The sequence below is a fragment of the Saccopteryx leptura genome, chromosome 7 (genome assembly GCF_036850995.1).
Source record: "Saccopteryx leptura isolate mSacLep1 chromosome 7, mSacLep1_pri_phased_curated, whole genome shotgun sequence".
Lineage (NCBI taxonomy): Eukaryota > Metazoa > Chordata > Mammalia > Chiroptera > Emballonuridae > Saccopteryx > Saccopteryx leptura.
The window spans coordinates 92,448,767-92,471,206 of record NC_089509.1 but is presented as its reverse complement, the minus strand read 5'-3'; the positions used below and the strand labels follow the sequence as shown (position 1 = coordinate 92,471,206).

General features: G+C 39.4%; 1 protein-coding gene across 4 annotated transcripts in view; it reads left to right on the top strand.

Annotated features, from left to right (window-relative positions):
* CMKLR2 (chemerin chemokine-like receptor 2) overlaps positions 1–22,440 on the top strand; it is a 52,283-nt gene that overhangs the window by 13,649 nt on the left and 16,194 nt on the right. The window contains exons 3-4 of one of the 4 annotated variants that reach the window (XM_066345449.1): positions 17,167–17,264; positions 19,147–19,315. The exons of 2 other annotated variants lie outside the window; for them this stretch is intronic. The gene's annotated coding sequence lies outside the window, so the exon portion shown is untranslated. The remainder of the gene's footprint in view (positions 1–17,166; positions 17,265–19,146; positions 19,316–22,440) is intronic. One more of the 4 variants, XM_066345450.1, reaches the window with a different exon arrangement.

Genomic DNA, 22,440 nt, shown 5'->3' with positions numbered 1-22,440 from the left:
AAGGCACATGTGGGAGTTGATGCTTCCTGCTCCTATCCCCTTCTCTCTCTCTCTCTTTCTCTTCTCTCTAAAGTGAATAAATAAAATCTTTTTAAAAAATCTATATTAAGCATAGTATAGTTTTGATATTGAGAAAGCACTTCCTTCTTCAGTCACTAATTTCTTTGAGCATCTATTATATTCCCTGCACTTTGCTCTGTACTTGAGATAGGAGGATGAGAAAAACATAGTCCCTGCCCTCAAGGCTCTCACAATTTAGTAAGAGAGATAAGCATTTTAACAGAGAGATTGTATACAAGAGTTAAGAAAGAAATGCCTTAAGTCAGACAGCCCCAGAAGTCCTGTCTGTGCTTCACCACTTCTCCTAATTGCCCAACCTCCCTTAGCCTCATGGAAATATAATAGTATAATAATAGTACTGCACAAGATTGTTGTGAGAATTAAATGTGAAAATACATGTAAAGTTCCTTAGCCATTTAACAGGTCCTCAGGAAATGTTAAGTATTACTGTAACATGTTCAATGATATTAGACAATTAGGGTGTGCTTGGTATTTGCTTCTTTTTGAATGTAGTTAGGTGGACTGGTTTTATTTTATTTATATATTTTAAAGATTTTATTTACTGATTTGAGAGAGAGGAGAAAGAGAGAGAAAGGGAGAGAGGAGCAGGAAGCATCAACTCAGTAGTTGCTTCCCATATATGTCTTGACCAGGCAAATTCAGGGTTTTGAACTGGCAACCTCAGCATCTCGGGTCAATGCTTTATCCACTATGCTACCACAGGTCAGGTTAGATGAACTGGCTTTAATTATAAGCAATATATGATAAAACAACCAAGATGGTTTACAGGGGACTAGTTTGCTCTTTTTTTTAAAGAATTTCTTCTAAAATTCTATTCATTTTTTAGAGAGGAGAGAGAGAGAGAGAGAGAGAGAGAGAGAGAGAGAGAAAAGAGGAGAGAAGAGGAGAGAGGAGGTGGGTAGGAGCAGGAAGCATTAACTTCCATATGTGCTTTGACCAGGCAAGTCCAGGGTTTCGAACTGGTTACTTCAGCATTCCAGGTCAACGCTTTTATCCACTGTGCCATCACAGGTCAGGTTGGAACTAGTTTGCTTTTCATAATAACTTGGAGATTTTAACAATCTCAGCACTAAGGGCAACACCTAAAATGTGTGTTCAGCTGTGTCCAGCTCTGTAAAATATATGTGAAAAAGACTTTCACACTGCAAAATAATAATAATAATTTGGAGAAAATTCTCCATTATCTTTCCATGGAAGTGGGACCTGTTGTCAATCAAAAGTCTGGTCTAATGAAGTAGCTGAACAAATTTAACACCTCTTGGCAGTGAAGATAGCTTTCATAGGTACTCAGCATTCTTTTAACACCTTTAATTGAAAGAGGTTCTGAACACAGGAATGAATGGAGTTGATGATAATTAAGAACTTAAATTACCTTCTCAAACTCACCTTTGCCTTCTCTGACAAAAACAAAATATTAGTTATTGTTGAGATGCTCATGAGCATGAATACCTTTTAACAAAAACTACTGAATAGTCTTTCTGTCAGTCAGTGAATATTATTGAAATTAACTCTTTCCCAGACTCTATGGTAGGCTGTGGAGTATAGAAGTAAGCTAACTACAGCCTGGTGAGAGACTTTTATCAAATAAGCATTTGTATTTTTTGCTCCATAAGAACGCACCTGACCATAGGACACATCTAGGGTTTTAAGGAGGAAAATAAGAAAAAAAATTTTTCTGAACCAAATAGTGTGTTAAAATAAAATACCGTGGTTTTTTCTCTGTAAGATGCATGGGCATTTTCCCCTCCACTTTTTTGGGGGGGAAAAAGTGCATCTTATGGAGCGAAAAATACGGTAACTAAAAATTTAAGTGAAGAGTGTAGAGCAAGGATCCAGATTTAAAATGTGGGGTAGCCTTGTGGAGATCACGGAAGAGTTTATTTAGGAAAGTAACATCTAAAAATACAGGTTATGCCCTAGCTGGATAGTTCAATTGGTTAGAGCATCATTCCAAAATGCAGAGGTTGCTGGTTCAATCCCCGGTCAGGGCACATGCAGGAACAGATTGATGTCCCTGTCTCTCCCTCTCTCACCCTTCTGCTCTCTAAAAATCAGTAAAATAAACATTAAAAATAAATACAGGTTACTTTTAGAGTTGTTGGTAATTTCCTCCTTAATTCCAAAACCACTAGCAGGTTCAGGAAATAAAAGCTTAGTCAAATCAATTGCTGAGTTACCTCATTGAAAAGACTTAAGTTGATATAAGTTATGCATTACATTGTCCAGGTGCAAAGATAATAGTAAACATGACTTTTCTGTTTGATTGTCATGCTGCCTCATATGGGCTCTCATTTCATTGACTATTCAAAATAAAACCATTGCTTCGGGAATGATTTTTATCATAATCAACACACATGCAAAATATATACATAATTACAGTTCTTTACATGCACTGACCAAGAAGATGGGGGAAATGTAGAAGACAGTAAAATGGCTAAGCTCTGGAACGATTTCATTTCATCTGCAAACATGGCATTTCGCCAATGTTTGCCTTTGTTTTTCTGAGAGATTGAATGGGAAAGGGGAATTTAAGCACACACGTGAAACTGCTTGACTGGTAGGAGGAATTATATTACACCACTCTATAAAAGTGGTATTTTAAATTTCCTCAGAAATGTATTATATCTGCCAGAACACAGGAAGGGAAAAAAAAATGATGTAGAGCGTTTTTCTTCATTTTAACTTTATATTAAAATATTCACAAAAACATTCACTCATTTCTTTCAACCTTAAATAAACAAAAGCTTGGCTTAAAAAAAAAAAAATCAGATCTTTTCTAGCCGCGGCAAATGAAACCTGCTTCAACTGTCTCTGTCGATTCTTTAGTAATTCTCTAAAGAATAACCATGTCTTTCTTTTTATGTTTGTCTCAAGCAATCGGTAAATAACTTATTATTATTCATCAAATTTAAGAGAATGCCCCAACAGAAATGTTTCGGAAGAGCTGGTGTTTTTTCTCGCTGAGGCAGACAATTGATGTGTTCTGTGGCTCGCTGGATTGCCGCAGCCAGGGAGATGGTAGCTAGCAAGAAGCCCAGCTATGTGGTACCGATCTTCCTTGCAAGAAATGAACTCATCGACACAAATCATTTGATGCAAGATAAATAAACTCCTTTAGTAGAACATTATCACAGGATCGGAATGTCCTACTTTTGGAAAGGGAGGACTAAGCACGATGCAGCTTTACTGTAACAGCAGGAAGCCACTATTTTGCCACTCACACGGGTATTCACCTGGTGTTTTCTCTTAGAATGAAACATAAATCCGAAATGTTATCTAAACTAATCACAGATAATATTCATCAAACAAGCTCTCTGATTGAAGCCATTGGTCATTAAATTAGCTGGAAACCTAAGGATTTTCTACCTTTCAACAAAGTCATATGTTAGTTATGCGAATTATTTCATAATACACCCTAATAAAAGGACTGGCAAAATAAGACAATAATAATGACATCTCACACTTCTTCAGGTCTGAGTATGACAGGCACTGGCTTTTACCCCCTGATTGTAGATGATAAACTAAAATTGATTATAAGAAAAAAAGATGATATGGTACATGTAACCACACTGTCTTTGATTTCAGTATGGGAGGAGAGGAAAAAGTATCTTTTCCTCCTCCCCTTCTAAATTCTCAGCTAGACTAACAAATTTATTTTAATTTTTATTTATTTATATTAACTATAAACAAATAAATATAATTACATGTAAGTTTTATATTCACTTTTATTTAAAGGACAGAAAAGCATACAAGCTCATTTAGTAAAATGGTTAAATGACACGGAAGCCTTCATAAAGGCTTCACCGCGAAGACCTGAAGAAATAGTTAAAGGTGAGTGCTTTCATACAAGGATTGATGAAAAGTGGAGGGTCATGGGAAACTGCGGTGGGACCAAAGGGATGCAAGAGAGCTAAGGGCAGTACAGTGGGGGAAATGTCGCAAGTCCTGTTTTTTCAGATTCCTCTCGTGGCGCCTCTCTTCGGCTTCCCAGAGAAGGATGCACCTTTCTTCTCGGGATGGAAAGGTAGCTCACACGTGTAGGTTTTATGACCTGCTTCAGGGGAAGGTCAAAAGGCCTTCATATACCCACGGTTTCTCAAATTCCTGTAGCACCAAGTATTTAATAGGTCAGGGTGCCATGGTTTGAGGTAGTCTATTCTGAAACCTGTTAGTATCTGCATTAGAATGAGTGAAAAGCTGTGAAGTCGCACCTACAAGTAAGAAAGTAGGAACTAGAAGAGCAGGACAAGTAGAGGTGAAATAGGAAACAGGAGACAGAAGAAAACTACGTTAGTAATAGATGACTGTATCAGGCACCGAGCTTCACTTAAGTGCCTCATTTCATCCCCACAGCTGCCCAATAAAGTAGATATTATTATCCCTATTTTACAGATGAAGAAATTGATGCTTAGTGTTTTTAACTAATTTCCCAAGGCCACAGGGACGGTGGGTGAAAAACGACACTGCAGTAAGAAACCAAGGTCTCTCTGACTCCAGGGCTCTAGTCCTTAAGTGTTATAAAATACTGGCCGGAAATGCTTGTGATTGTTTGTTTACATGGAAGCACTTGGTGAGAAGAGACTGGTGGGAAAGAGGGAGTTTGAACAACTGGAGAGACCAGGGCGACAGAGATGAGTTATAGAAATAAAGCTCAGATCTACGTAAACACCCTAGAAATATTTAGATATCCCGAGGGAGAGTTGAGGCAAGTACAGTTACAGATTAGATATAGCTGTAACTTCTTTGGGGCTGCTGTGACTTCTCTTTATCCCACTTTGCTGAGGCAGATAGTATCCTCAGGCCGAGGAAAGCATTCTGCGTTCTCAAATGGCGCTCAGGCAAAGCGCCACATCTAACCAATTATTTTGTTGTTTGGGGATGGCTGGAACATTGATTTTGCTCCCTTTCTCTGTTTGAGTAGCTGCAGCAGGGATTAAAGTGGCCTCAGTCTAACTGCAAAGAGAAAGAGAGAGAGAGAGAGAGAGAGAAAGAAAAGGAAAGCTGAACATATTTGAGTACTGTGTGAATTTTCTAGCTGTGCAAAACAATTACATTAATCTTGCTTATTGGACCTCATTTCCAACAATCACATTAAGGATCTGGCTTCTAACATGCAGTCTTTAGAGAGAACAAATAGGGACGAAGGGAAGAAAGTCCAGGATCCCTAAAGAAAGAATTTTCCTTGGCAATATCACTCTTGGAGTGATATCAGAATTCTTTCCCCTAATCCCTTCGCTGCTGGCGTGGTGTTGCACTTAAAAACACACACACACTGACAGTCCTGCTCTCTTCCTTTAAGTGAGTGCTTAAGGACAGGGGTGTCCTGATGTTCAGTTCCATCATTATCCTGGAATTGGCAGGTAATCTACGTGCTAGAGATTGAATGGGCCACTTCAAATACATTTTTAAAAAATAACCTTACCACATCCCCACCCTTCTCTCCCTACTCTCAGTTCTCCTCTCAAAGTCAGACCAACACTTTTGGACTAAAGTCTTATTAAAAGATCATTTTTTAAATACACCAAGCTCATAGATACAGAGAACTGATTGGTGGTTGCCAGAGGAAGGGTGGGAAGTAGATGAAATGAGTGAAGAAGGTCAAAAAGTACAAATTTCCAGTTATAAAAGAAACAAGTCCTGGGGATGTCATGTACAGCATAACAACTCTAGCCAATAACACTGTGTTGCATACTTGAAAATTGCTGAGAGTAGATCTTGAAAGTTCTCATCACAAGAGAAAAGAAAAAAATTTGTAACTATGGTGATGACATCGTGGTGATCATTTTGCAATTTATATACAACTGTCGAGTCGTTTTGCATTATATTGGAAACTATAAATAATAGAATGTTATATGTCAACTATATCTCAATAAAAATAAAACTAGAAAAATTAAGATAATTTTAAACAGGTAAATCATGACTCACACAAATATGAAATGGACATATTTCAAAGGTTTTATTTAACTCTCTAATCAATGAGAGACTCAGTAAAATAAAACATGGGTTAAAATGAAAATTCGAAGTATCCCACATATATAGGACATCAGGAATGTTGAAATGAGTTTATAAACAGTTGCAACACTGGCCAATACTCACAGGGCAATAATTAATTGCATTCCACTAGACACAATTCATTTGTATTTTTATTTTTATTTTTTATTTTTTTACAGAGACAGAGAGTGAGTCAGAGAGAGGGATAGACAGGGCAGACAGACAGGAACGGAGAGAGATAAGAAGCATCAATCATTAGTTTTTCATTGCGCGTTGCAACACCTTAGTTGTTCATTGATTGCTTTCTCATATGTGCCTTGACCGCGGGCCTTCAGCAGACCGAGTAACCCCCTGCTGGAGCCAGCGACCTTGGGTTCAAGCTGGTGAGCTTTTGCTCAAACCAGATGAGCCCGCTCTCAAGCTGGCGACCTCGGGGTCTCGAACCTGGGTCCTCTGCATCCCAGTCCGACGCTCTATCCACTGCGCCACTGCCTGGTCAGGCTGTATTTTTATAGACAAGGATCCTTTGCAGTAATATAAGTTGTCTACAACTTACACAATTGTAAAATGCCTCAAAGACAATGACAGATAGAGACTACCTGAAAAGACACATCAGGTAAGATGCCCAGGAATCTTTTTGCTCATTTTGGAGTCCTTTTTTTCCTCCCTAACAGGCCCTAAATATACTGAAAAAATTATGTTATCCCTCTTCATATATAATTCAATATAGAAAATACTAAACCAAAATGCACAAATTTCATAATAAAAGTGAAACAGCTTCTTTCCAGAAATCCTCATTGAAAAAATATAGAAAAGTCCATAGAAGTTAATGTTTTCCTGCTTCTGCTTTGCTAGTCTAATTTTGTCAGCTTTTGGAGTAATGCTATCCTCACTGTAACTTTGTTCTTGCCACACTGGTGACATCTGTAGTCAAGTCCTGTTATAGCTTAAACCTTAGTACAGGCCTACAGCTAAGAGTGTTAATGAAATAAGTCTAAGAAGAAAATGAAGAAACATTATGTATATAGTACTCTCACTATAAATGGGAGAAATATTTGAAATAAAACTATTAATCATATTTCTCAGACCACCTACATATCATATATTATACTTTACAGTGTACCTCTGTTTTAAGACCACTGTACTGATTTTAGTAAGAATGTTCCACTGCAGTGTGTCAAGAGGTTAGGTAGTGCCTGACTTATGGTGGCACAGTGGATAAAGCATCGACCTGGAACGCTGAGGTCGCCGGTTCAAAACCCTGGGTTTGCCTGGTCAAGGCACATATGGGAGTTGATGCTTCCTGCCCCTCCCTTTCTCTCTCTCTCTCTCTCTCTCTCTTCTCTAAAATGAACATATATATATATATAAAAAGAAAAAAATGTTTAAAAAAAAAGAGGTTAGGTAGTGTAGTCTTTTTTAACCAGTATGAGATGCCACCTTGTAAAAGCTTTAGGCGTCTGACCTGGAACCCTGAGGTTGTTGATTTAAGGCTCTGGACTTCCCCAGTCAAAGCACGTACAAGAAGCAACTACTATGAGCTGATGCTTTCTGTCCCCCCCCCCCATTTTTCTATCTTTCTCTCTCTCTCTTCCCCTCCCTCTCTCTAAAAATCAATAAATAAACTCTTAAAAAAAAAAAAAAAGAAAGGCCCTGGCCAGTTAGCTCAGTGGTAGAGCGTCAGCCTGGTGTACAGGAGTCCCGGGTTTGATTCCCGGCCAGGGCACACAGGAGAAGCGCCCATCTGCTTCTCCACCCCTCCCCCTCTCCTTCCTCTCTGTCTCTCTCTTCCCCTTCCGCAGCCGACGCTCCATTGGAGCAAAGATGGCCCGGGCGCTGGGGATGGCTCTGTGGCCTCTGCCTCAGGCTCTAGAATGGCTCTGGATGCAACAGAGCGAAGCCCCAGAGGGGCAGAGCATCGCCCCTGGTGGGCATGCCGGGTGGATCCCGGTCAGGCGCATGTGGGAGTCTGTCTGACTGCCTCCTTGTTTCCAGCTTTGGAAAAATGAAAAAAAAAAAAAAAAAGAAAGAAAATGAAAAAGCTTCAGGCCCTACCCAGATAGCTCAGTTGGTTAGAGCATTGTCCTGCTATGCCAAGGTTGCAGGTTCGATCTCTGGACAGGGCACATAGAAAGATTAAACAGTGAATGCATAAATAAGTGGAACAACAAATCAAAGTTTCTCTTTTTCTAAAATCAATGAAAAAAAAATGGCCCTGGCCGGTTGGTTCAGCGGTAGAGCATCGGCCTGGCGTTGCGGGGGACCCGGGTTCGATTCCTGGCCAGGGCACATAGGAGAAGCGCCCATTTGCTTCTCCACACCCCCCCCCCCCCTTCCTCTCTGTCTCTCTCTTCCCCTCCTGCAGCCAAGGCTCCATTGGAACAAAGATGGCGCTGGGGTTGGCTCCTTGGCCTCTGCCCCAGGCGCTAGAGTGGCTCTGGTCGCGGCAGAGCGAAGCCCAGGAGGGGCAGAGCATCGCCTCTGGTGGGCGTGCCTGGTGGCTCCCGGTCGGGCGCATGCGGGAGTCTGTCTGACTGTCTCTCCCCTCTCCCCGTTTCCTGCTTCAGAAAAAAAAAAAAAAAATTTAAGAAAACACTTCAGATATTTGCTGGGTGTGTTAGTTAAAAGGATAATTTAAATTATTCAATGCAGCCTGACCTGAGGTGGCACAGTGGGTAAAAGCATCGACCTGGAACACTGAGGTCGCCGGTTTGAAACCCCGGGCTTCCCTGGTCAAGGCACATATGGGAGTTGATGCTTTCTGCGCCTCCCTCCCGTCTCTCTCTGTCTCTCTCTCTCTCTGTCTCCTCTCTCTAAAATGAATAAATAAATAAAAATCTAAAACAATAAAAAAATAAAAATAACTGATAAATTACTCAATGCAAAACAACTAACCTTATTTTAAATGAAAGTTTCCTAGGGAGCAAACAGCTCTCTAGATTTGAAAATGAGAAGGCACGAGCCAGAGAAGAGGCCAAAAATGAAAAATTGAAGGCTATTGGTTATACTTTGTTCAACTTTCTCTGTTGCTGAGCTGGATGTGGAAGCAATGAATGTAATACAGTTGAATATAAAAGGTGCCCAGAAACTGTCGTTTCAGTGTGTGTTTTAGGGTGACGTTTGCTCTCATGACTGAATCCTGTTAGCCACCAGCACCATCAGCAAGCCCCCAAGTTTGCCAGGAGATCATGGTCCCAGGAAGGTTGTTGTTTCGTGGTTAACCCAAACATCCACTAGGACAAAACTGATGCACTCTATTTCTACATCTGTTTAGGTTCCTCTTGGTTCTTGCTCCAATCCTGATTTCTGCATTCTGACTCCTGGCTGATCATCTCCTGCGGTTTTACTCATTTCTGACTTTTTTGAGTTAGTATTGACCCTCGGCTAATAAATAAGCTATATGTTATGACGAGCGGCTTCATATAGCCTTTGAACCTCTTCCGTTCACTCGTGGTAGAGCACGGGCTCTCCTGGTTTCAGTCGCCTTGATGGGAAGTGCTGAGCCTTCCCCTCCTCGGCCCTCAGCTGCAGATTCACGTCTTTCTTCAAGGTCGCTCTGCCCTGAAGTGCCCGGAAGGGCTTGCATTCAAAAAGCTCTCAGCTGCTCCCGCCAGGAACACTGCCGCCTACCTCCAACTCCTTCCTGGCTCGGGGCCACCCAGGTTAACGACTTGATTGCTAAAATTCTAGAATTCAGATTCTCCCAACCTGCGGTAAGAAAGAGAAAGCCAGCAAAAAGTCAAACCAAATTTAATTTTGGTCATAATAGTAGGAGTAGATGTTTAATAGGTAAAATTATGAACATACCAAAATCATATTTATTTTAGATTTTTCTCACTTGTTCTTTTAATACCTCTTACTTGAGTATATTTCCATGTTCTAGGAATTGTTCTAGCAACTAAAGACGCAGCAGAGAGTAAAATGAGAGAAAATTTTGGTACTCAGGAGTTTACGCTGTACATCTAATGGAGTTTCTTAGAGCGAGGGAGGTAAATAGTTAATGATTTAAAGAGTTCTACTTAAAGAGAGGAAACTTCAAGAGTCTAATTGGTATGCTACTGTATGTTTTCTCAGTTAATCACAGATAGAGTAACCATAAAACTTGGGGCAGCAGGTTGAAATGAAGGCATAGTGCTCGAAGGGTATATAGGCTTGTGAACCTTCTAACCTTCAAGTTAAGCAATAACAAACATACTGGCCTCCTTCCCCCCCCCCCCCCCCGACATTTTACTATGAAAAATGCAAACATTCAGAGCAGTTGAAAGACTAGTGCAGAGAAAAATTATACCTATAATCTAGATCAATTGTTAACATTTTGTTATCTCTTGTTGATCTGTAATTATTTTTATATAGTATATATATTTTAAATTTTCTTATCTGAAAATAATTTAAAGATTTACCGAAAAGTTGCAAAAAATGACAAAGAATCGTCTCATATCCCCTTTACATAGACTCATCAATTGTTACAATTTGACTCCATTTTCTTTTATATTCTCTCTGTGTGTTTTTATATGTATTAATAGTTCTTCCACACTATTTCAGAGGAAGTTGCATACATCATGCCTTTTTTCCCCTATATATTTCAGTGTCTGTTTTTTAAAAACAAGGACATTAAAATTTTTTTATTGATTGATTTTAGAGAGAGAAGAAGGGGGAAAGAGAAAGAGACAGAAACAGCAATTTGCTGTTCCACTTATTTATGTATTCATTGCTTGCTTCTTGTATGTGCCTTGACCAGGCAAGCTTAGGGTTTCGAACGGGCGACCTCAGCATTCCAGGTTGATGCTCTATCGAACACACCGCCACAGGCCAGGCAAGGGCCTTCTTTACACAACCACTTGTATACTTATCAATCACAGGAAATTTAAAATTGATTCAATATCTTTACCTAATCTAAAATCCATATTCCAATTTTGTCAATTGATCCAATAATGTTCTTTTGGACATTTGTCTCTAGTACAGGATGCAGTCTAGCATCACGTGTTGCATTTAGTTGTCATGTCTCTTTAGTTTCTTTTCATCTGGAACATTTCCACAGCCTTTCTTTGTTTTTGGTAACTGGCATTTTTTAAGGGAACGAAACTTTAAAAAGTATCCTGGCCTGAAAAAAGTATCCCGGCCTGACCTCTGGTGGCGCAGTAGATAAAGCATCAACCTGGAGCGCTGAGGTCACCGGTTCGAAACCCTGGGCTTACCTGGTCAAGGCACATATGGGAGTTAATGCTTCCTGTCCCCCCCCCCTTCTCTCACTCTAAAAATGAATAAATAAATTCTAAAAAAAAAATTAAACTTAAAAAATATATATCCTCATTTGGAGGTTATTTGATGCCCATCCTTGTCATAAGGTTGAGTTATCATCGCAGATTCTGGGACGAAGTTTAATGATCAGATGTTTATCAGGTTGTGCCCTCAAGATCCAGATCTGTGTGAAAGGTGGGTGGGTGAAGGACACCTAGTTAGGGGAGAAATTGAGCTGCAAGGTAGGGCTGACAGTCCTAGCCCACTCTAAAGCTAAAATGAACTCAGAATTGCCTCCCTTGGGCCCAAACGGCCAGGCCTTTGTACTTCCTGCTCTCGTTTCAATGATCAGTGAAGGGCAAGGGGGAGCTCTGTGCAGCGGCAGCAGTCCCTTAAGGGCTGCAGCTGGGCGCTGTCTTTGACTGCTTTCCCAGGATCGAGGGCCACACGTTTTTTCCTAAAGGAGGAAATGTATTTCTGTTCACCATATTTCATGATAAGAATCAGGTTATACATTCCAAGCCTGACAACTATGTTGTGTATATTTTTTCTAAATCTTTTGAAAGCAAGTTGTAAGCTTCTGCCCTAAAAACTTCAGCATACACCCCCAAAAAAGAACATTCTTCTGCAAAACAGTATCATTAACACTCCTAAGAAAATGAAAAATATATACTTAAAAAAAAAATGTATTGATTTTAGAGAGAGGGTATGGGATAGGGAGACACACACACACACACACACACACATACACACACACACACACACTGATTTTGTTTTTCCACTTTATATGCAGTCATTATTGATGCTTATATGTGCCCTAACCGGGGATTGAACCCAGAACCTTGACATATGGGGACAACGCTTTGACCAATTAAGCTAGCCAACCAGGACAAAAAAATACTTTCTTAGTGATATTCAATTCATATCAAATTTCCCCAGTTATTTTCAAAATATCTTTCATAGCTTTTAAAAAATCAGTATCTAATCAATAATCACATATTACATTCAGTTTTTTGTATCTTTTCTCTTTTAATCTGGAATATTCCTTTATTTGTTTTATTTATTTATTTAAAAGAAAGATTTTATTTTATTGATTTTAGAGAGAGGGGAGGAGAGAGAGGGAGAAAGGTGCAGGAGAGGAGTGGGAAGCAGCAACTGAGAGCCGCTTCTCCTCTGGGCTTTGACCAGGCAAGCCCGGGGTTTTGAACTGGCGACCTCAGCATTCCAGGTCACGGCTTTATCCACTGTGCCACCACAGGTCAGGCCTTATTTGTTTTTCTATGACAAAGATTTTCTAAAGAGACCAGGCCTGATGTTTTGAAGAACGTTTTTACTTTTCAGAGTGTTTTTCAAATTTGAAAGTCATAAGACATTGTCGAAAGAACTGAGAAAAACCTTATTTGCTTTTTCTTCAATGATTTTAAGTACTTGATGAAGATAAAACAATTTTGTAAGATGTATAGACTGCGTTTGCTAGAGTAGTAATTGAAGTCCTGCTTTTATATTTATTATTAATTAAATAGAGTCACTAGAGAAGTAAGAGCATAAAATGACTTATTATAGTAATTTATTACACATTTATAAAATTTAGTTAACTGAATATGTGTGAGTGTGTGTGTGTGTGAGTGTGTGTGTGTGTGTGTGTGTGTAGCCAGGTTTACTTAATCTTCACATCTTCTCTGACAAAGAATGAAACTAAATTAAAAGCTGCTTAGTATTTTTTTTTTTTTTTGGTAATTTGCTAGTAAGAACAGGAAATGAAAGAATCATGTTATCTTATCCCATCATATTATATTGTGTTGCAATCATATTATATTGTTCCTAAAGCTTCTTTAGTCCTTTAAACGTAACACTCTCATTATAAGCAGCTTTAATACTCTTAAAATATTATGACTCATTCATTATAACAAATTAAGAAAGACATGAGACACAACAATCTTTTTGGATTATTTCCAAATAGGCTTCTTTAACTACTGTCCTTCAATTGAGCTAGTTAAGAGTTTTCTAGTGGAAAATAATTATATCTCTATTGCATATTGGTCAAAATACTTTTATAATTTGTCAGTGGCCACCACCTTGACAACTGGCGAGAGTATCTTCTCTCCTTTTCTTTTGTCCCTCCTCGTTCTTTTGTTCCTTTGTTCTTTGGAAAGAATTTACTGTTAAAACTGTATTATTAGACTCTTTTTTTTTAAATGTTCTTTTTAATGTTTATTTTATTGATTTTTAGAAAGGGAAGAGTGGGGAGAGGTGGAGGGACAGGAACATTGATCTGTTCCTGTATGTACCCTGACCAGGGATTGAGCTGGCAACCTCTGCACTTTGGGACGATGATCTAACGAACTGAGCTACCCGATCAGGGCAGGACTCATTTTCTACCTAAATTAAGATATACCCCATAAAAATTAAGTGGGAAATTTTCATTATAAAAGATTAGAAAAAATTTGGGGAAAATATAAAACAAAAGATTTAATGTTATGAGTAGGATAGAGTACAGAAAAATTTTGCCTATTTTGAGCCACTGTGTCCCCCCCCCCCCCAAGCTTTTATTTGTTGATTTTAGAGAGAGAGAGAGAGAGAGAAAGGCAGGGGGAGAGGAGTGGGAAGCATCAACTCAAAGGGTACTCAAAGAATGGTGCTTCTCATATGTACCTTGACCGGACAAGCCCGGGTTTTCAAACTGGTGCCCTCAGCATTCCATGTCAACACTTTTAGCCACTGCACCACCGCAGGTAAGGCAAGCCAATCTGTTTTGATTCAGTACTATTCTTTGAGTACCCTTTCTGTGTAAGTTCCTGTATGGGACCCTTTGATCAGCCACACATTTAATTGATTTATTGATCTATTCATTCATTTATTGATTCATTAACTTTACAATCTCTAGAGCTAAAGCAAGTTTAGGAAGGAGAAGGAGGTAGTAGAACAGTGTACATTTTTCCATAGAAGTACATTTTTTCACTATTATGTGGGCTATATTTTTCTTCTTAAATTTTAAGCCTAATGTTTAAAAAACAAACAAACACTATGCTATTTGGGCCAAGTCATTTACAGATGCACAAAGTATGCCTATTCAAACTCCCTATCTATCTAGGTGACATTAGTAAAAATTGCTAAGTAAGGGCCTCAAAAAATTCTTTCCTCCACAAAAGCAACAAGAACTTGGCAAAACGGTCTGAATCAGCTTTTTAGGAACTTGGGAAATTACCCAAAGGCTAGCAACAATCTAGGAGTATTTATTTAAAAAGCGAGAGGAAGGGAGGGAGGGAGAAAGGGAGGGAGGGAGGGAGGGAGGGAGGGAGGGAGGAAGGAAGGAAGGAAGGAAGGAAGGAAGGAAGGAAGGAAGGAAGGAAGGAAGGAAGGAAGGAAGGAAGGAGAGAGGGAGGGAGAAAGGGAGGGAGGGAGGGAGAAAGGGAGGGAGAAAGGGAGGGAGGGAGGGAGGGAGGGAGAAAGAAAGAAAGGGCTCAATCTCAGTAAGGAAAGTGAGCTTTGTGGCATTTTTAATTTGCCCTAGTCTGTTTTGGAGTAGAAACTTTGGGATATTCTTAAAAATGAACAGCCTGCTTTCTAGGTGAGGACTAGCAGCCTGGCAGCCACCGGAAAGAACAGAAAGGAGCTGGAGCTCCGTCAAAGCTTCATTGCCAGAGAATTATTATATATGACCTGTCTGGTGGCTCCCTGTCTGTATTTGACCTAACTCAAAACTCGACTACTGTGAAAAGCTTTTTACCCATAAGCATTTGTCAAAAATAATTATAGGCAATTACTTAACTTTGCAGTTGCCTGAGGTGATGGATTACCAGGTGGGGGAAGGCATTAAACATCCAAAAGCTTTGAAAGAACAATTGGAGAATGAGACATACAGGGGAGCTTTGGAAAGCTGAGATCTGGGAATCCAGGATGCCACATTCATGAGTAGCATTGTGCTCATGTCCAGGACTCTGTGCATTGCCAAAACCTGAAAAGGCTGTTAGCTCTCATCTCTGGATGTTCTGAGGTTCTGTGCAAGTAGAAAGTGACTGCTAATGCCCTAGCCAGATATCTGTGTAGGTTAGAGCGTCATCCTGATACACAGAGGTTGCCAGTTCAATCCCCGATCAGAGCATGTACAGGAACAGATCAATGCTTCTGTCTATCTCTCTCTCTCTATCTCTCTCTTTAAAATTAATAAAAAAAAGTGATGGGTAAGGCTGAGTTGAAAGTACACCCCTAATATGCACATGAGCCCTTCACTAAGCACTTGGAGAGTTACTGATTCCAAGCATTTCAGGAAATTCCCAAGTCCAACATGACCTCCCTTCTGTGCTTTGCATGGTGGTTAACAGCAAAGGCAAATCCACATGAGCTTTGATGTCTCATTGGATTCTTGTTCCCATTTTAGTTCAGACCACTTTTAGTTCCTTCCTTTCTTGCCAGCTTAGCCATACATTTTAAAAAATGATTTTTACCTCTTTCCCACTGATTTAGAGTTTTTAGAGACTATCTAGATAACCATATTGTGAGAAACACAACTTCATCTGGCTTTTGAGCTATAACTTTCCTTTTGTCGTCTTTGGGAAGTATCTACCTGTACCGTCATTTCATATCTGAATGTAGTAAGAAACAAAGAGTTGTATAGATTACAGTGAATGCATTGTTGGGGAATCCAACTTGTCTTTTCTACGATTCAGCCTCAGAGCCAGGCTTCAACCAGCTTCAGTTTTCTCTTCTTATCTGAGGGGCACCGAGAACTCAAGACACTTCTGTCTCCCTCAGCAGCTGACTCTACTATTCACTTCTCTTGTCCCAAACCTCTCTAACTTCCATACACTTTGCTCCACAAATATTTATTTATTTATTTATTTATTAAAAAGTATCTCTCTTTTTTTTTAAATTTTTTAATTTATTTATTCATTTTTAGAGAAGAGAGAGAGAGAGAGAAGAGAGAGACAGAGAGAGAGAAGGGGGGAGGAGCAGGAAGCATCAACTCCCATATGTGCCTTGACCAGGCAAGCCCAGGGTTTCGAACCGGCGACCTCAGCATTTCCAGGTCAACATTTTATCCACTGTGCCACCACAGGTCAGGCCAAATATTTATTTTTATCTTCAGGCCTTTAATATTAATCACTAGAGAAAAGCTGATAATAGCAAAATGACCAATATGGGAAATTTACAAGCATTTCATAATTCTACAAAGGGTCTTAAAATCAGGGTCTTGATTTCATTCTAAGATGAGTTCTCATCTTTCAATTTTATTCTCCTATGGAGTTAGTTGTTCTATATTTAGGCAAAAACCAGAAGGGCCCTGTTTTTTTTAAATCTTATTTTTATTAATTTTAATGCAGTGACATTGATAAATCAGGGTACATATGTTCCGAGAAAACATCTCCAGATTATTTTGATATTTGATTATGTTGCATACCCCTCACCCAAAGTCAAATTGTCTTCCATCACCTTCTATCTGGTTTTCTTTGTGCCCCTCCCCTCCCCCCACCCCCTCTCTCTCCTTCCTCCCCCCTCCCCCCCCACCCCCACCCCCTGTTACAGTCACATTCTTGTCCATGTCTCTGAGTCTCATTTTTATGTCAGAAGGGCCCTTCTTCCCAAACCAAAGCTGTGACCAAACTTACGGATGCTATTGAGATAGAAAGCTGTGTCCTTTTGCACTCCAGAGGACATTTGATACCTCAAGAGAATTGCCAGATTGAATATACCCAGATTGGTCATCCTCTGTCAGATCAGAAAATTATGGGCATTGTTTTCTAATTTTCTATTAGTACATGATCAAAATACCCAAATATAAACTAGGTTCTGATTGTGTATACACTTTCATTTTTTTTTATTACTATTTTTTAAAACCTATGTCTTTTTTAAAAAAAGATTTTATTCATTTGAGAGAAGAGACAGAGAGAGAGAGAGAAGAGAGACACAAAGGGGGAGGAGCTGGAAGCATCGACTCCCAAGTGTGCCTTGACCAGGTAAGCCCAGGGTTTTGAACCAGCGACCTCAGCATTCCAGATTGATACTCTATCCACTGTGCCACCACAGGTCAGGCGGATACACTTTTAACCAGTTGGTTAACACCAGGCTTTCTCTCCTTCTGAAACTTTGATATTTGTTAGACTTTCATAAGCCTGTACTCCTTATTTTTCAGCTTTTTTTTAATATCAATATTTTCCATTTTATTGTCTCTCTGTTACATTTTTGTTAACTTCTTCAGATATATCTTCTAATTTACATTCTCCAACTGGATCTAAACTATGATTCTATGCATCCATTAAGTTAAATTTCAATATTAACTTTGTAATTTCTAGAAGTTCTACTTCATTCTTTTTTTTTTTTTAACTTTATTTATTTATTCATTTTAGAGAGGAGAGAGAGAGAGAGAGAGAGAGAGAGAGAGAGAGATAAGGGGGAGGAGCAGAAAGCATCAACTCCCATATGTGCCTTGACCAGGCAAGCCCAGGGTTTTGAACCAGCGACCTCAGCGTTCCAGGTCGAAGCTTTATCCACTGTGCCACCACAGGTCGGAACTCTACTTCATTCTTTATAAAATTTTCCTGTCCCGAAGTAGATATTCTGCCCATAATTCTTGTAGTTATTTGTGCTTCTTTCTTTAGTATTCAGGTCTTTTAAAGTATTCTGCTATCTTATATATAAATTGAAAGGACTAAATTAAATGATCTTTAACATCTCAACCCCCTTTAACAGACTACAAGTCTATGATCTTTAGCTATCCAGATGCCACATCTTTCAAAGAGATTAAAGAATGAAACTTGGTTTGTAAAGAGAAAACTCATATTACCCAACTAATAATGGCAAGTTGAAAAATGGCAACCAGTTCTTTGGGATAGAAAATTGTTGTTTTCCTTCTCTGTAATTACATATGGATAAAATTTTATAGTGTTTTCTCTCTTTATCCTCCATGCCACCCAGTTCCTGTAAGAAACTTCTCAGAGGCATCACTGTGTATACGCATTGATTAGTAGAAGACTGGCTAAGCCACATAATCAGAACTGTATATCTTGACCAACAGCCAGGAGGGCCATCAAACTTCATCACTCTAACATTTCAGGAACCACAACAGTTTCAGGGTTGGCAGAACTTTAGACATCATCAAGTCCAGTCATGTTTAAAGTCCTGATTTCCTGCTACAAAACCTAGAGTTTTCAGTTGCCTCATTAAACATCTCCAAGTGTACAAAATGCATCATCATCCGAATGCAGCTTTGTATGAGAATGAAAACTCCAGGAGTTCTTTCACTGTTATTCACTACTGTATCTCCAGGGCCTACAACACATAGTAGATGCTCAATAAATATCTACTAAATGAATAAATGCCAACTGTAATATTTTTTTACCTTAGAATTCAATTTAATGGGATGACATTGATCAATAAGAGCACATAGGTTTTAGGTGAACATCTCGAGGGCATTTGAACTGTTGATTGAGTTGTGTACCCATTATCTAAAGTCAACTCATTTTCTGTCACCACATATTTGTCCCCTCTTACTCTCCTTCCTCCTCTCCCCCTCCTCCTATAACCACTTCAATTTTATCTATGACCATGAGTCTCAGTTTTATATCTCACCTATGTGTGACATCATACAGTTTTTAGCTTTTTCTGATTTACTTAGTATAATGTTCTCAAGGTCCATCCATGGCTAACTGTAATCTTTAGAAAGTTTTGCTTTCCCTTTCCACTGAGCTAAAATGTTTCCCTCGTATTCTTTTTTGTTGTTGTTGTTTTTTGTTACAGAGAGGGACAGATGGACAGGAAAGGGGAGAGATGAGAAGCTTCAATTTCTCGTTGTGGCACCTTAGTTGTTCATTGATTGCTTTCTTATATGTGCCTTGATAGGGGGCTACAGCAGAGTGAGTGACCCCTTGCTCAAACCAGCGACCTTGGGCACAAGCTGGTGAGCCTTGCTCAAACCAGATGAGCCCGCGCTCAAGCTGGAGACCTTGAGGTTTTGAACCTGGATCTTCTGCGTCCCAGTCCTACGCTCTATCCACTGTGCCACCGCCCGGTAAGGTGTTTCCCTCTATTCTTAGTTTTACTCTCTGGCAGATAAAACAGTTCCCTCTTCTGTATGAGCCACTTGAAAAGTTACCCTGCCATTTCTTTCCCAGAAAAAATAGCTTCTGCCAGTTCCTTCAACATTCCTCACATGATGGAGTTTAATGCTTTCTCTCCATCCTGTTCACTCTCATCTGGACATGCTCCAGTTTATCATTCTTCCCCTTAAATTATAATTCCCAGAAAAGAATACAGTACCCCCGGTGAAGTCTGACCAGTTCTAGTAGAGTTGGAGAAATACTCCCCCAGTTCTATTAAAAAGCCCAAGGACAAATTTTCATTTCTTTTTTTATAAAGATTTTATTTATTCATTTTGGAGAGGGGAGAGAGAGAGAAAGAGAGAGAGGGAGAGAGGGAGACAGGGGGAGGAGCAAGAAGCATCAACTTCCTTATGTGCCTTGACCAGTCAAGCCCAGGGTTTCGATCCGGCGACCTCAGCATTTCCAGGTTGATGCTTTATCCACTGCACCACCACAGGCCAGGCAAGCCCAGGGTTTTTTTTGTTTTTGTTTTTGTTTTTTAATTTTTTTTAAAGATTTTATTTATTCATTATAGAGAGGGGGGAGAGAGAGAGAAAGGGGAGGAGCAAGAAGCATCAACTCCCATATGTGCCTTGATCAGGCAAGCCCAGGGTTTTGAACCGGCAACCTCAGCATTTCCAGGTTGACGCTTTATCCACTGCGCCACCACAGGTCAGGCCATGCCCAGGGTTTTGAACTGGCGATCTCAGCGTTCCAGGTCTCCCTTTTTTTTTTAAAGCTGTCACATCTCTTTCTTGACTCATGTTGTACTTATGGTCACAGAGAAAGCTTACATTTAGGCAGACAGAACAAGTCACCAAAGGGCCCTAGTCACTGCTGTGGTGAATAATAGTGTTCATCCCATGGAAATGCAAGTGAAGGTGGTTGATTGGCACGCTTTCCGGGCTCATCACATCGACTTTCTTCTCACAGATGGGGAAAAGGTACTGAATAAACCATTAGTCCATATTGTGGACTTCTTTAATATAGGCTTACCAAATCCATTTGAGCAAATTAATTCAGTGCCTACCTGTAACTGTTGCTTAAGCATATTATCAGTAGGAAAACCTGTCAGGGATGATTTGCTTAATACTGTCTCCGACCTAAAGTTCAATGCAAATGTTGCTTAACAAGTGGCTTCTGAAGTGGCGGAAGACAGGTCATTTCTAAAGAACATACTGGATACTGCCTTTTAATCTCTTCTTTCAGGTCAGTATGGTTAGAATTAGGTTTTTAAAGAAGTATTAGAATGGCTATTGTGAATTTATTCTTTCAGAACCTTCAAAACATTACCTTGAATGCAAGTTAAACTAAAGTGTCTTCAATTCAAGCTGTCTATTGCTACTACTAATCTGGCTCTTTTTAGGTGGTTTTAAAGGTGAGCTTAGAATTGCCGAGATATTTTGCTTTTTAATAACGAGTCACACAAGTTATTGCACACAATTTCAGGGAATCAGACTTGAGGTTGAAATGGCTTGTCTGACTTTGCCTTGTTAGAGGAAATCTGTGAGGAGCAGAAGAGACATAAGAACCTGCCCTAAAAGTAGAATTTTTTTAAAAAGAAATTTTATTGTAGTAAGTAATTTGTTATGGAGTTCCTTCCAAATTTCCTGTCAGGAGATAAACTGCTTGTACTACTGTGCTTCAGTGAGGGTATATTTTATTACTTGCATAAACACAGAAATATTTTCTGACTGCTTTCTTGGACTTGAATACCTGGAGAAGCACTTGGCTTTGAGTTACCCAAAATAGGAGGATGATAGGAATAATACAGATACATGCTTATATCCATTCTTTCTTATGAAACAACACACTTAATAACTTTTAGAAGGTCACTTTCATTTTCCTTAAGTACCAGACATCTATTTCTGAGATAAAATTGAGTGATATTAAATATGAAAGAAAGATAGTAAGTAAATTAAAATTATTTACTGCATATTTACTGTGTCCAGAACCAATTTGCAGAATTATATAATTAAGAGGTCTCAGAAGTAGTTCTTCCCTTGAATTTCAACTCGGGTCAGAGGAAGTAAATGGAAAAGATGGCATACTACATACACAATGAGCTCTGAATAAAGGAAAGGGCTCTTAAAATATAGTCATACGTTTTACCATTGAACCAGTTCTTTTTGTGCCCTCCCTCTCTCCCTCCATTCCTTTTTTCCCCTTTTTTGATAGTCAAGGGAGGAAGAGGAGAAAATAAAAGGGGTTTGAGCTCTGTGCACCAAAGCCCGTTCCCCCTGCTTTCTGGTTGTGTGGACTTCAGAATGAAGAACTAGTTAGCAGCGGGGTTCTGTGTCTTCTGCAGTTCTACAGCTGTTCTGGGCACTGCATGTTTATAACCTTTCCTCACAGATGTTACATTTTATGAAATGTGACTCATTAGGGTGGTACTGGTATCTTTAAATGAAAAGAAATCCCAGAAGGCTGAATGATTACATAAGTCCAGTTTGCTCATAACCTGAAATGTTTGAATAAAATATATCCTAGGAAGAGGCAATAAGACTTTGCCCTAATTAAATGAATTATAAAAAAGCAATGATTTAAAATTTATTCCTTTCTTTGGGAGGAGGGAGGGAGGGAGGGACAATATTCTTGTTTGGGGAAGTTTTGTTTTTATTTGCAGAATGTCTTTAATTTGTGTGGACCTTTTGTTTTTAGACCTTGGTCCATATTTTTTTACTCAATGTGTAAAAAAAAAAAATTACTAGAAGACATTTTTTTGAATGCCAACTCTATGCAAAGCACGGGATTCGGTGGTACTTGGAGGCACAGAGAGCAGTAAAAGAGCTGGAAGGCATTGTCCTGCCATCTCTGAGTTTCTCATAAATATTAAAAACTCCCTCACCAGATGAGGCCCTCGGGGTCCTGCATGGGAAGGTGACTCACCGAAAGTCATACAGCTAGTGACGTGCAAAACTAAGGCTTAGAACCATCTCTCCTGAGTTCGGTGCACTTTCAATATACCAGGCTGCCTAGTACCCCTGGACTTACATGGGTTAAGAGTCATGGCAGGTCGAAAACAAGGGTGAGGCAATTGAGGCAACATTTTCAC